The 15,252-nt window shown below is 44.3% G+C and overlaps 1 protein-coding gene across 1 annotated transcript in view; it reads left to right on the top strand.

The window, feature by feature from the left end:
• fam107b (family with sequence similarity 107 member B) overlaps positions 1-15,252 on the top strand; it is a 141,727-nt gene that overhangs the window by 44,785 nt on the left and 81,690 nt on the right. The gene's annotated exons all lie outside the window — the stretch shown is intronic.

Here is a 15,252-nt window from a genome sequence, read left to right as displayed (position 1 = left end):
TTGCATTTTGTCCCATTGTTGCGTCCTCTTAGTTTTGTAATAGCTGACATCCATTATCATTGTGTGTTCAAGTGCTTTGAGGAGTGACCTGACATTCACACGGTGTCAGCGTAGGGTCAGCTTCACAGGTACAAAGGTCACTAGTGCCCTGTTCGCCCATTTAATTTTACTTTTTTAAACCTAAAGAAGCTGTGTCATATTTAAAAGGTGCAGAATGTGACCCCAACTTCTAATTGTGGGGTGTCTGTGTGGGTTTTCGCTGACTGTTTCTATTCATAATCCAGCAACACACACAAAGGTTTGTGAGAAACTTAATGTAACTTTTAATAAAGTATTACTAATTGAGCTACTATGTCAGGAATGTAAAACCAGGAAATTCTTAGGTGCACAACAAATACATCCATCAAGTATTGCTGTTGCTGTTCTTTGCATGTTTTCCTTTCTCTCCCAGTTTAAGTTATTTCATTAGAGGTTTTTAATCTTTCAAACGTCTTAAAAGTGTTCCCACTCTCCTTTTTGTGCACCCTCATCCACATGCTCTACCCCTCTCTCACCACCGCGATCTTGAGTTTATTTTTTCCCTCTTCCTTGATATATGGAGTGCGGGCGAATGAGGAGGATTTGGCTCGATAAAGCCAACCAAAGAATACTCCCCTAATCCTCTGTCATTCCACAATGTTGTTATCCAGTTGATCCACCATTAAGGAGGATCAACTATTCAGCGTGGATGAGGTGGGAAGCTGCAGATGTGTACGATCAGCAGTTAGTGGGTTTCAGAATAATAGTGAATATTCTCTTATAAATTGTGATGTTATTGCTAAGATGAAGTCAGAAGAAAGGGAGCATACAGGGATGAGGAACTGTTTGTGCATGAACGTTCAGTCTTCCATTCAAAGGGATGAGAATAAAAGCTTTTGCACACTTTCACTGGAATATTAGGTGTAAGTGTAACATGAGTGGCCAATATATCCTCTCGCAGTGATGGGCCCGCATTCACCATCTGAGCTTTGTTTTATTTTGTCAAGGGGAAAAAATAGGGTCAAGTTTTGCAAGCCGAAACACACAAGAGGGGTCAGACAGCGGAAAATCTTATAAACTTGGGCCTTAAGAGTTCCATTAAGAGTCCTCAGCTGTTTAGAAAAGAGCCTTCACGTGGGAGCGGGCCTTTTGTACACAAAAAATGCACATTAAGGAGCAGAATGCAGCCCAATCTGTGAGTAATTTCTAGCAATCTTGATGATCTGCAGCAGAGTGGCGGCCAGCCAGGCTTGGTCACCCAGAGAGTTCCTATCCAACCCACCCACACACACACAAACACACACGTTGGCCACTCGCTTCTGTGCCACCGCTGCACTTGAACAGATTAACTTATCTCGATTACAAAGTTACCACCAGGCTCGTCATCATCTGGAACTACTGGAGCAGAGCTAATAATGATGGTTTTTACTTATCATTGATTAGGAATAAGGACCATTAGATTCTAGCTGGGGGAAAAAAACACCCACATAGAAGGGCTTACAGTATCTTCGGCATGTTAGTCCTATAGAAATATGGAAGCAGTTATACACATCTGTATACACCTGACTATTTGGACGTTTGCTTGATTATTAACATCTCTCTTGAAGGCTAGCATTAGCTACACGCTTATTGTGATTGGATGAGTATCTTGATCTTTAAAGAGAAAACATACCATCTCACAACTCACGGGCAGGAAATCATCTTGCGTGCACGTTGAAGGTGATGAATGAAGCCTATAATATAATGGCCGACAGCTGCAGCGGAGAGACGAGGTCTGCAGTGTGAACGAAACCGGTGGGCCACTCATAGCATGGCGGTTATGGGGTTGAATCCACCTCTTTTCGTGTGTTTAGAACCACATGGGATTAGCTCTGATTGGTAAACTGTCTAGTGTGTGTTCACCTAGTGTCTGCTGGGACTCATTCCAGCACACCACAGCGGTTTCAAAGGTCAGAAAATGGATGGATGGATGGATGGATGGATGGATGGATGGATGGATGGATGGATGGATGGATGGATGGATGGATGGATGGACAGAAAAACATTAAAAAAATCACCATTGTGTGCCTTTAACCAGTCTATCATCATCATCCATCCATCAAAACGTGTACTGATGATTAATTTAACCAAAGCAAATTATATTTTCACATTAAAAGAGATAAAAAAATAACAATGCGACATTAAAATGGCTGCGTAACCTTTGACACAAACATAATCCCACAGTCTGAATCAATGCAGATCCTAAATAAACATACTTCAAAGGTGGTGGTTGCGAAACAGAGCTGGCCCTGCTGCCAAAGGTAAACACTACACATGTCGGCTTATTAGAGCGCAAAATAACACGAGCAGAGATGTAGCAAACCAGGGCACGCTGAGAAAACGTCTTGTTTTTTGTTTGTTGGTGGAACGGCATTTGTTAGTGATGTCTGAGCGTCTGAGCGTGGGATTATTTGTTTACTGCATGCAGCTTTGTGGTCTCAAAATGGCCGCAGTTTAAGACAGAGGTGACGTGAAAGTGGAAGCAGGTGGTGTGTCCAAGTGAAGGATAAGTCTTGTGTGAAGAAAGGAGCGGCCGACGGGGAAAGCTGGAGTGGAGCAACCAAACTAAAACAATGTGGAGGCTTAATGGCAGATGCCTACCCGTCAGCTGACCCCTGAACCTGCAGAACATGCCTGGAGGTTGGAATTTTGGGGTATCATGTAGGGAAAACTGCGTGTGGAGCTGAGCATCCTCTCAATGTGTGGATGTATCGGAATGTTAAAAACCAAACCAGCAGAAGATGAATTGCCAACTTTTCTCCTTGAGGCAGTCTGTTTCTTTCTGTGTGCCCTCTCTCACCTCCTCAGCCGTACCTACCTGACCTAATTACCCTCATGTCTCCCCCATGTGTCTAATTGTCTCTGCCCCTTTCCTCAGGGATTTGAACCCACTTCCCTTCTGTGCCAGATTGTCTTGTCTAGTTGAGTGTTTACTTCTTGTGAACCTTTTTAGAGCCAGGCCTCTTAGATTTGGCCGCATGGACTTTTAGATCCATTAACTGATGTTTGACCTTAAACTCTTTCCGGAGTTCATGTTTTGAATCCGCACGAGTTTGGCCTTAACACCTTTTCGTCAGGCTATCTTCAGACCAACCACAAAATCCATAAAACTAAACATTTTCACTCTTTATTTTGGAAGTAATGTGAGACAAAGGCGTGGGAGATTTCCCTGTAAACATCAAAATGAAGACACAGACCTCACAAAGTGGATGCAGCGCAGCAAAAACACAGCATAAATACTCACTGGTGTGTGTTATGTGCATAAGCTACGGTGAGGGCTCTGCATAGAGCTGATAATAAATCCTATCAAATGAACACTGTGGGAAATGTGGACAGGATGCTGCACTGTCCAAGAGGCCTGTGCACACATTAGGCTGATACTTTATTTTACAGATTATTTTAAATGCTGCTGAGAGATTACTATTATTACCAGCATGCCAGTAATTATTGGATACTACTGCATGCTAATGGCCCAACTGAGTTACACCAGGACTGTAGTCAATATCTGCTGGTTAGATACTTATTTTTACATAACATATTGGCAGACAGACAAAAAGCAATTCTCATTTCAGAGAGGGGCAAATGAGGTGGAGTGTGTCCATTTTGGGCAACAGGTGGATGTTGTTCTGTCGTGATATTGTTTCAAGGGAGAGAGAGAGCTACAATTTCATTTTGTAGAGATCTGCCTTGCAATCTTGGGACTTTGTTTGAACCCTACCGCTTCCGCAGTTATTACTGCCATTATATATATTTTTAAAAACAAAACAAAAAAAACTTTCCGACACGTTAAATCCAAACAATCCCTTCATAGCTGTCCATTTTTATTGGCAAAGCACCGCGCCTGAAATTGTCTGGCCGAGCTGACATCTGTCTGAGATCTCAGGCGCTCGCATTCCTCACCAGTGAAATAAACATCTGTGGAGCTCATCGGATAAGCCGCTAACAGTCAGTAGGAAGAAAATGGAGACAGAAGGAGTGACTGATGGAAGGATAGAGAGTAAATTAGACCTTTGAGGGAGGAGGCTGACATGCCATCGCAGATGGCCTGCCTGTCTTTGAGCAAATATATCGCACAACGACGTCCCCTGAGTAGCGTTGAAACATATGCGCGTGATGTTGCACAGCTGTGTTAATATCTTTTAATTAGCGAGACCTTCACTCCCCAAATGAGCTGAAAATCGTGATTCCAGAATCTACAGGCAGATTTCAAACACTGTAGCTTTTAGGCCAGCCAGTTCCATTATCTTTGACAGACACCTGTTTATACAGTGCATCCACTTGTCACGATTTTGGCCTCTACTCACCTTTTTTTTTTTTGCAATTGTAGCATAAATCCAACGAAGCCGAACCAGAGTATCTATATTCAGGAAAACAGAAAGTGTTAAGAAGGAACGGTCAGGCAGCGAGTTCAGCAAGTGTGGTCTTCGGAGAACTTGAAATGTTGACAAGAAGGAAAGGAAGTGGAGACGTGAGGCATGTGGCCTCCGCTTCCTGTCCGAAAAGCCTAATTGCAGTGTGCCGATGGGAGCAGCACAGGCTGATTGTGCTTTATTCACCTCCTTCTCTTCATTTCTGTAAACAATTCCTTTGTTCCTACATTTGTTCATGGAAGTCATAGCTGCACATTTAGAGATGTAAAGACAGCAGGCAGAAGTGATACTTGTAAAGATGGATCTCATACAGGACAGTGCTGCTGATCTAATTTTGACTGAATTGAACTGTTGTCATGACAACATGACACATTTTTTAAAAGAAAAACCCTGTTTCCCCCTCTATTCTCTGTCATTTGTATCAAATCCCGACCCTGGCACTATTGCAATTATTGGTCCCTTCACCAGCTTTACCCCATCCCATTTTCTCACCTTCAGGATATTTCCACATTCATGAGGATTTATGCAAATAAGTGTGCATTTACCCCTTTTTTCATTCCAACCAGTTTGCCTCCTTTAACTTGATCAACCTGAATCAAGGAAACGACACAATAAAAGCTCCACAGATCAATAGCAACATAAAATGCAGCAGGTTTTCAAACACGAGGGGGGTGTTCGTGGCAATGCTATTTGACAGGAAGTTCTGACGGAGACAGACATCCAAGATTAGCATTGATCAGCATCATACACAGAAAGAGTCGGGATGGAAATAAAGGGAGATGCAGAAGTGGACTTTAGTATGCAGCTAGCATGCAGTGGGAATCCATGTTTCAGCGTGTCAGCTCTCTGCCTTCCCTGAATAAGTCACTTAAAATCACTGCTGCATCCTGTGTTGGCTTCACTTTGCGACTGTCGTCACTCATGCGTTGAAAAATGTGGGGCTTGCGGAGGGGCTAAAAGGTGAAAATACTGAAAACAGATTAATTGAAAAGTAAACCTGGTTTCTCCTGATAAAAAAGCTGTCAATTTTTGGTTTTGGAAGCACTGAACTGGGATTCTGAGTCAGAATTTAGCACAAATGCGGCTATACCTACAACTGATTGTGAGTCTCCCATGGATGTGACGCACTCATGCCGCAACAGAAGCCCTGGCTGCGCGATCGAATTCCTGATACGGCGTAAACTCAGCTGTCATCTCTAATCTTCTTTGCCGCACCGCTGATTCTTCTACTCACCCAGTTATTATTAGGTTCGAGTTTCTGCACCTATTCATTATGCCACAGGAATGCATTTACATGACTTTCATTATGTTGCAGAGCGTGTCATTGAAGCGTGACTCCTGCATCCCAAACATCCACCCTTAGTCTGGTTTTAATCTGCAGTCGCGGTTTGAGGGAAACAACGCCGACCTCTGCGGCTGGCCGGCCCGACTGGACGCTATGAGTCACAACATTAACGGTCTAGAACAATTAAGAGTAGTTAAACACCAAATTACCAACAAATTCTGAATACTAGCGCACCTCTGGGTCTGTCCTGCAGAACACTGGCACGGTTTGACTTCATTTCACTGTAAAACTACAATTTAACTGGCCAATTTCAGCTAATTGGAAACAATTCACAGCAATTCAGGGTTCCAATAAAAGTAAGGCCGCTTTAAACAATTTCATAAGGGCTTCGCAATGGCGACGTATAATAATGTGCCAGGTGGAAAGGTGAAAAACCCCAGGACCCCCAAAAAATGGGAGACCTGAGTAATTACAAATATCTGAGGGGGGATTGTAATAAAGATCTGAGAGAGTCTGGTGCAGCACCTGACTGACTGCACAGGCCAGACTGAGCCATAAAAACACCTCCACCTCTATTAGGCCATAATGAGAGGTACGGCGTGCTGCCGGCTACTCGACTCTGGCTGCCACCACACAGCAAAAGTCTTCACCGAGGAGGAAACCAGGAGCGATTGCTACAATGACTCACTGTTAAGTAGACACGGGATAAGTCGGGTGTACGCTGGGAGTTCAGCGGCGCTGTTTCCGTTCCGACACGGCGCTCATTAAAAAAATAAGGGTGCAGTCAGACAGAAAGCAGCCCCCACTGTGTGTGGCTGCGTATGGGATCGATAAAAGTAACAGGCCAGGCTTTTAAAACGTGGAACTTTACTCCGTGGCACCTTTTCTCCTGTTTGTACACCCCCACCAGGCTTCCACAGGCTGGTAACTGCAGACTGTGTCATGCAAAACGAACCTTTAATGGCTGATTACATGAATGGAGCTCTGTGTGGATGCAGGTAAAGCACAGGTGGTAGTTTCACACCTGATGTGATTTTACCTGCTGGGTCCCATTTTATGTACAAGAAAGGACTTGTTGATATTGTCTGGCAAGTTCTGTTGCCATGAAGGCTGCAAAAGGAGTTTGGGCAGAAATCGAGTGGGGAGAAGGAGACGTTTTCTCTGCTTTTGATTTGCAGCGCCGGCCATCGGCTGCTTTTGTTGGGGTTCGTTTTCAACCTCAACCTTAGGAGGGTCATTCCCTCAAATCGCTGCAAGGTTTGGCTATAAATCTGCGGAAAAGAAATAGCTCATTAGATCGTGTGAGCGAAAGCAATACCACATGGGTTGCTGACAAAAGAAACTATTATCGAGGTAACGGGGTCATTTGTGCACGTTTGGGTTTGCCCGACGAAGACGAATTGACACGAATTGAGAGGCTGCATGTGGTTCGGGACTGAAGGGTCTGGACAGCATCCTTTTTGGAAAAGCGCGAGCAAAGCGCACCTTGAAATGCTCCGAAATTAGATCCATGTAGACGCCATATGAGCAGTGGGCTGTAAGGCAAAATCACACACTCTATAAGTGCCGTCACCTGCCGACATATAATAAAGCGTCCTTGAAAACATCCCCAAATAAGCCTGAGACATGCTCGTTCTCTGACGCCTGTGCGTGAGCGCTGTAGAGAGATTTAGGAGCCTTGTCAACTCTCTGCCTCTGACTCCATCTGTAACGAAGCAAACGTTGCATGTCAAGCCTCTCCTGGAATCAGTCACTGTCGTTTCACTCTCAGCTGATTTAATATTGTGTAACCCGCCAGACCGTGGAGTCACACGTGAACCAGCAGCCATCTTTTAACTGTGAAAGTCATGTCTGATCTTCTCATTACAGCATTACGGTCTGTATTTCTTTTTGCCTTTGTTGGGATTTGAGGTTAAGGCCGTGCTCAAAGGTACAAAGACCTGGGACCCTCGGCCTTTCTCCTCATGGTAGACCACCTGGGGGAAAAAGGTCTCTGTTGTCTTGTGTACCCTGTACCTGTTTGAAGACTCCAGCGTGAGTCATGACCTCGTTCTGGAGAGTTAATCACATTGAAGAATGCAATGATCCTGGCAGGAAACAAGAACTAAAAACCAGGAAGTTCAGACAGAGAGATAGCCCAAGGCTGGCAATCAATCATGGAGCGTCTGGCATGAGGTCACGCACCTACTCTGGTGTTTAAATCACCCGTTTTTTCCCACTCGTATCAAGATCTCTCTCTCTCTTTTTGAAGACACTTTGTGATATACCAGTTTCCAACGGAGACAGTAGAAACATCCAGCCTCTTTTTCTTGTGGAGCTTATCTCAGTGGCCATCCTGTAAAGATTGTGTGCAATTGAACTTGTTCATTGTTGTTTCCATGGTTACATATGGAAAGATGTAATTGTTGTGTTATTAATGACACTTGCTCATGATTCCCCATTACCATTAACTTTAGGATGAGCTGTTTGTAGACTGGATTTCTACATTTTTCTAAAGGAATGAAAGTTATTTTACATATTATAAAGGTCATACAATCCCAAGGACAGCAAAACCTACATTCATACTGGTGAAAAATATTTTAAACCCTTTAAAGCCGTTTGTATCATATTTAATACGCGAGATTCTGAGACGTCTCTTTTTTCTAAACCAAAATCAGTGTGGCAGACCACTGTCCTCTCCAGAAACAACTCCAACACCACCCCGTAAAAGAGGCTGCAGTGTGCCTCTTGTGCTAAAAAGTGCTATGCAAAAAAACCAAAGAGAAAAATGTTGTTGTTCATGTTCTATATTGTCAAAATGTTATGGGCAAACTTTGTTTTTGTGTCTAAAGTTAACATAGTTGTGAGCTAAAAGTTGCCGAAATCACCTAATGTATCATATTTGATACAAAAAAAATGTCATAAACAAAATCAAAAAAAAATTGGGATTTTGTTAAAAGGTTCAATAAACATCTAATTTCCAAAAAATTAGAATTTTCTGGCTATTTATTGATGTGTCAGGCTTTATAGGGTTAATGACGCAAAAAGAAAAAAATATTTTAGATCCAAGCCCTTGTAGGAGACTCAACCTGATGATAATTTGATCATTTGTCGTAGATTGGTGACAGTGTGATGTCACAAATCGCAGTTTTGCCTGTGATCGAAGAACATTTCATAAAAATATGCATTCATGAAGTCAAACGACGACATTTCAGACCCAGGAGGTCACAGAAAACATGTTTGGCCCCATTAAGCCACCATAATGCCCGAAGGCTGAGATTTCGCTGATGTCGGGTGATTTTAAAACTCACGCGCACCTCCGTGAAACATCACCTTATCATGGTGGAGGAGTTTGCATACCCATCGAAAAGGGAAGCCGCTATGAGGATTAAACTGATAGCCGAACATCTGATCGAGGAGGAACATTGTGGGTTTTGCCCCGGGTTGTGGAACCACGGATCAGCTCTTTACCCTTGCTGGGGTGCTTGAGGGGAGTTGGGAGTTTGCCTAACCAGTCCACATGTGCTTTGTGGCTTATGACCGGATCCCCTGGAGCATTCTGTGGGGGGTGTTCCGGGAGTATGGGGTGGAAGGTCCCTTGATAAGAGCCGTCCAGTCCCTGTACCAAAGGAGCAGGATCTTGGTCCGGATAGCCGGTTGTAAGTCGGACTCGGTCCCAGTGAGGGTTGGACTCCACCAGGGCTGCCCTTTGTCACCGGTTCTGTTCATAACTTTTATGGACAGAATTTCTAGGCACAGCGGGGGAGTGGAGGGTGTCGAGTTTGGCGGGCGGAAGATCTCGTCGCTACTTTTTGCGGATGACATAGGCGGCCTCGTGGCCGGCCCAGGACTAGGTGGAGAGAATCTCGCCTGGATTGGGAGTGGCTGGGGAGAGGGCTGTCTGGGCATGCTTCCTGAAGCTGCTGCCCCGGCGACCCGGATCCGAATAAGCGGGAGAAAACGGAACAGATTGCGCACATTGAAACGGAACAGATTGCGCACATTGTTCCACTTCAGTGCCTTCAAGCAAAATACTTACAAACCATAAAGGATACCGAGAATCACCCCCCGAAGAAGATTGAAATGAATATAAACCTGCTTGGGCTGTTTGAATCAACGCTTGAAGGTTGCTCCTAAGAGGCAGGAGGAAAGATGTAAGGACACTGTTCACACTGAACAGACTTCTTCCATTCCTCCGAGGGCAGAGCGCAGGAACGAAGCCTGTCAGCGAGGAAGAAAACACATCCCGGGGCCTGTGGCATGTGTCCTTAGTTAGAGCTGGAGAAGACTCATTCCCTCCGCTGACAGTCTGCAAATATATGATCTTGGCTACGCTGCAGTCATAAATCACAAGAATATGGAATGCATCTCATCTGATTAGCTTCCTGTCTTCATGAGAGCGCACATGGATGTATAGCTGCTCACATGCACATTTTACAGTACGTGCAGGGAAAATTTTTTTTTTTTTTTTGTGGAGGCCCTGTAAGTTATTATGATGTTTATGTTTAGTCATATATTGCCTGATATACCACACCTGCTCCTCTGACACGTTGCATGAATCAGAGAGGAGGACCGCTTTGTAACTGCACACTTGGTTCTTGTTTATGCCGTCACTCACCTTCCATCCGCTGCATTCGGCCTCCCTTTAAGCCCTTTTCTTCAGGCCCCTCTGAAGAGTATAGCTGGTAGCTACAGTTAATGTACCATATCATCATATGTGACACATCCTCCTTTCATTATACCTCTTTAGTGTTCAGTACATGTGAGCACATTAGGGTTTCCAGTCCTGGAGCAGCTTGTTTTCATAGCTTACCCACTATTGACATTCTTAAGAAATGTACCGTAGGAAACGATTTTACATGAACTGCTCAAATAGTGAATACATATCCGTTTGTGTTTGGGCAAAAGGCCTGAGGGTCAGAGTGTTTTGAATTCCCTGACCCTAATGTGGCCCTCGGATTTAATTGATCCGCGCAACATCGCCGCATGCAGGCGAGCACTCATTTTGCTCTGTCAAATACGGTATAATTGATATTCCCCATAAAGAATTCTATTTTTGCTTTCTTGGCAATGGTTTTGATGAGGAAATTGAAACCACTCGCATATAAGTCGGTTGCACAGGAGATGAGATCAGACAAAGAGGATGGTGGGGGTGGGACAGCAATCCTGACTACAGCCAAGCATAACAGGGTTCTTTCAAACTCCCCCCGAAGCGCTGCGTAATCATGTTGTATCTTGTTTTGTTTAATCTGCACAGAATCTGAAGTGTCAAAGTGCCACGCTGCGGATTATTCCACGGCCGCTTCGCGACGCAGCGTTGGTCCACTTTTGGCCGGTTTTATGGAGTTTTGGGTCCGCATTTCAAGCTGAAGATATGCAGCCGCAGAGAGGGACGCTGGGGGCTTTTTTATATCACTGAAATGTAAAATCATGCGGAACGGTCTTAATTGCCACTAATATTTTACATTTGTTTTTGTCAGACTTTAGAGGTGAGCCAGAGCAGCGGCCGGCTGTTCTGTTGCAGCTTAAACCCTCAACCACCTGGTTGTCCAGATGGTCAACGTCAACATCTCACGTTCGTGCCTCTCCGCACTGGGCCACGAACGAAAGACTTTATGCTATGATTTCCATTTAATGAGCCTGAAACAGTGTTGGGAAAAGACAGTGACAGTAGATTTCCACTGGTTTGTGTGAGAAAAGGTCCAGCTGGACATCCCAGGGATTAGAGATGGCTGTTCTGTTGGAGCAGGTCCGGGCAAAAACTCAAAGCTGCACCCCTGCTGACTTCAGCTGCGGCAGGTTTGGAGACCTCATTGATAATATCTGTGGTAAACCTCTTGTTTTCTTTTTTTTATATATCATTTGTCAGTCCCATAGAACTAAGCAGGTCCCTCTAGGAATGGGGAATATCCGGAACAAGAGAGGCAGAAAATAAAAAGGAAAAGTACCTCTAAGCTTTATTCCAGGCTTAAAGTAGAAACACAGTCATCAAAGGGAGTCTAAATAAAAGGACCTGAGAAGATGATAGGGTTGTGTTGCAGTTAAACTTACAGTATAAACAGGCTGTAAACCTGGTCCTTTTGTGAGTGAGATGTTTCATATGTATAAATACAGGTAAAGTATTTAATAGCTTCCCTCATCCTGTGATAAAAGAGTATCTCACTCATCGTGTTAATCCGAAAAGGATTTCCCCACACTTTGATTTTGAACACAAACTACAGAGGGAACTTGCTCAAGTATTTCTCAACATGGCTACTAGGGTTAACCCATACTAAGTTTTAATAAGTATATTCCGTTTTCTTTTATGACTCAGGCCAGGACATTAATAGCATCCTTTATACAGACGCCCATTAATGCTCCTTTCAAATGATGGCTTTTCTGGTTATGAAAATGTGTTTTTAAAAGAATTTTATCCGACAGTAAAGCAGTGGGACCGTACGTGCACAAACAGAAACAGCCGCACGGTCCCCTTGAGGATGCTCCAATTAAGCTCCGGCACATGGAAGCTATTGGGTGTGAAATTGGAAACAGGGATGGTAAAATCATTGTGATGTCAGCGGCGCGACCACAAATAGCACCTCGGCTTCGGATCAGATAAACCACTTATTAAAAAGCAGGAGCTTTGTGAGGAGATGTGTTTTCCCCAGCTGCAAATTGCCTTGTGAGAAATGCAAGAAATTGAAATGTTCCAATGGCGCCAAGGCCCATTTTTAGAACCTCAACAAAGAAGCCGGTTAGCAGTCGAGCGGTAAAGATTTGAAGCTCAAGAACAGAAAACAAAAGGGTTAGTTTGATTAATGAATAGATTTCTGAGGTTGGTCAGAGGTGCTCAGACGATGATTGGGCCCAGGGAGAGAGGGTGACCTCAGTGGTGAAGTCATACAACGTGACGCTGCAGGAGATCTGCTGCCTCTGGATGACTGTTTTCGTGGGTGTTTTTCAGAATAACAATGTCACCAAATCTAAATAGGAAGGAATTCCTTCTTCTTCAGATGTGTTTCCTTCTGCTGGAGCTACAACTTTCCTCCAGGCAGAGGTTTTCGCGGTTCCCCTGAGCGCCGGTCTTTTTAAACATACTGTTTAACCTTAATCCTCTCGACCCTCATGGAGCCATTCCGCTCTGCTCTGACAGCAGACCTCCACTGCAGGTACACTACAGCACTGTGCGTCTACATCTCCACAACTCAGACCCACTATTTACTGCTCGCATGTTTTCTCTTCTGACCCGGGTTCATGCTGTCAGCACAAAGTCACCCAGAGTAGATGCAGCAGAGCTGTTACTTTGTCTTGCACCTCCTAGGATTAAACCAAAGGGAGGGATTAAGCCTGCCGGTGTTGTGATTCATGGCGCACTGATATACCAATCAGTCTGCCATCTCTTCCTGACTCTTTCTTCCATCTGCCTGTCGGCTCCCTGTAGGGGCCGTGACAAACCTCCTAAAGTGTATTTAATGTCTCGTCTGCCCTGTCACCAAGTCGTTATGACGACATCTATCCTGCTGTTCTGCAGGACACACTATGGTTTAGATGACAGCGGCAGCGGCGTTGTAAACTTCAAGCTCTGTTTGAAGTCGTGTGTCTGACTGTATTTATATCCTTTTATTCATCCCATATCCCCATCCCTCCATCCTGCCTCTCCCGTGGTTTTATGTCTCCACCGGTCCTCCTCCTGTCGTCGCACCATTACTGACACTGGCTAAAGATAGGATACTTCACACGCCAGGAAATGTTTATGCATGTGTGTGATGTGTACTCAGCCTCTTATTATGTTGTAATCAGTAGTGTTGCAGCTGACAGTAGGTAGCAAATCACATTAAGATAATTGGGGAACCCTTTGTGTTGGACAGCTGGGGTTGCGCTGGATTGATTAAATAAATGTGTTGTCACAGAGGAAAACTCTGTGTGTGCATGATGTGTGTGTGTGTGTATGTCTGTGTGGGGGGGTTAATCTGTCAAAGTGTCTGGTACACTGACAGGTTACACAGTTCCTCAAAGTGACCGCTAGGTGTCACTGTTATCGCTGTGTTCAGTCTCTGCCCTCGCTGACATATTTGACTCAGAGATAACACTGGCCAAGACCATTGTTTCCAGTCTGCTCCCTTCAGGGATACCTTTGGTGGATGATACGGCTTATTAGCGCTGCGCATCTGCACACACCTGAAGCATTATTCATTGTATAGGGACAAATCAGCAACTTGCGCCTGCATTGTTCACGTTTGCTCGGGGGGCATTTCGCCCTTACTGGTTTAAAGATGTATTAGCTTGAACGAAATGTATGCAAATGAGGTGCAAGTAATCAAAGTTCAAGCTGAATTGTTTAAGAGTTCATTGGAGTGGAATAAAAAAGACGTGCAGGAAATTAGTTCAGTTTGTCATCACTGTGGTAAATTAGGCAAGGATTGAATAAATGGATTAGGAGACACGCGCGCGTGTGTGTGTGTGTGTGTGTGTGTGTGTGTGTGTGTGTGTTAGTGCATACATGCATGCTTTATTTTCTCCATAGACGCAAATTATGCTTCAGAGTCCATGTGAGGATAACGGGATGCACAACATTGCTTCCAAATTTTTAATGGCATTCATCCTACTCCTCCCTCTGTTGTCATGGTGACATGTCCCTTCCCAACCTTTTTTTAGATAGGTATGCAAGGTTTGTTTCCCCTTTACAATCTGGAACACATACAGCAGAGCTAGCATGAACAGACATATCCCAGGCTCATTAGAGAAGTCGACTGCTTGCAGGGTTACGCTGTATTATTCTAAACTTCTGTCATATGTGCAGACACGATAAGGTTACGTTAGGTAAACTCAACGAAAAATGTGAACATTAAGCATTTCTTACTTGGAAACCCCACATTTGGAGTGGTTATTTTTCCTAAAAGGCAGCAGTAAGTGATGTGGCTAACCTGACTTGCGTCACGTTTGTAGCTTGTAGCCATGTTCCACTTTCACACCTTCTGTACCTGCTGCCTACACACACACACACACCACACACACACACACACAGGTTTGTGCTGCTATCTTTGCACCGACTTTCATTCATTTATCAGCTCCTAACCCTAAACCTTACACCAACCGTGAGCTAAATTGTGATTAATGTATGGAAACCTTCGATGTGACATTGTTAAAAAATAATTTAAAAATATTAATTATGAACAGTTGGGGCCCAAAATGTTGGCCTCACATGAAGCATCTGGATCCCTGCAGCATCAGCGGAAGCCTCAACCGGGGAGGAAAAGCTGTGCCGCGACATGGCAGGTAATAGAAATGTGGGATGATTAATTATCACATGTCCTGAGGATGATTTAGCCCTGTTAATACATTTTATCTAAATCTTCCCACTGATTAGAACACTGATTAATTCAACCGCGATTCAGGTTGAAGAGAGATTAATATACCATTGTGAATATGTGCACAATCCCCACCTGTATCAACAGTTTCATCCCCACCTGTAGGCTGTCTCCCAGCCTCCCATAGTCTGTGCTTTAACAAAGCCTTTGTTCGACACAAAGAAGATACAGTTTTGTCCAAAAGGCAGGCAGGAGGGGGCGGGGAGGACTGCGT

This window comes from Takifugu flavidus, chromosome 13 (genome assembly GCF_003711565.1).
Source record: "Takifugu flavidus isolate HTHZ2018 chromosome 13, ASM371156v2, whole genome shotgun sequence".
Taxonomy (NCBI): domain Eukaryota; kingdom Metazoa; phylum Chordata; class Actinopteri; order Tetraodontiformes; family Tetraodontidae; genus Takifugu; species Takifugu flavidus.
The sequence above is the reverse complement of the archived record's forward strand: the minus strand, read 5'-3'. Positions and strand labels throughout refer to the sequence as shown.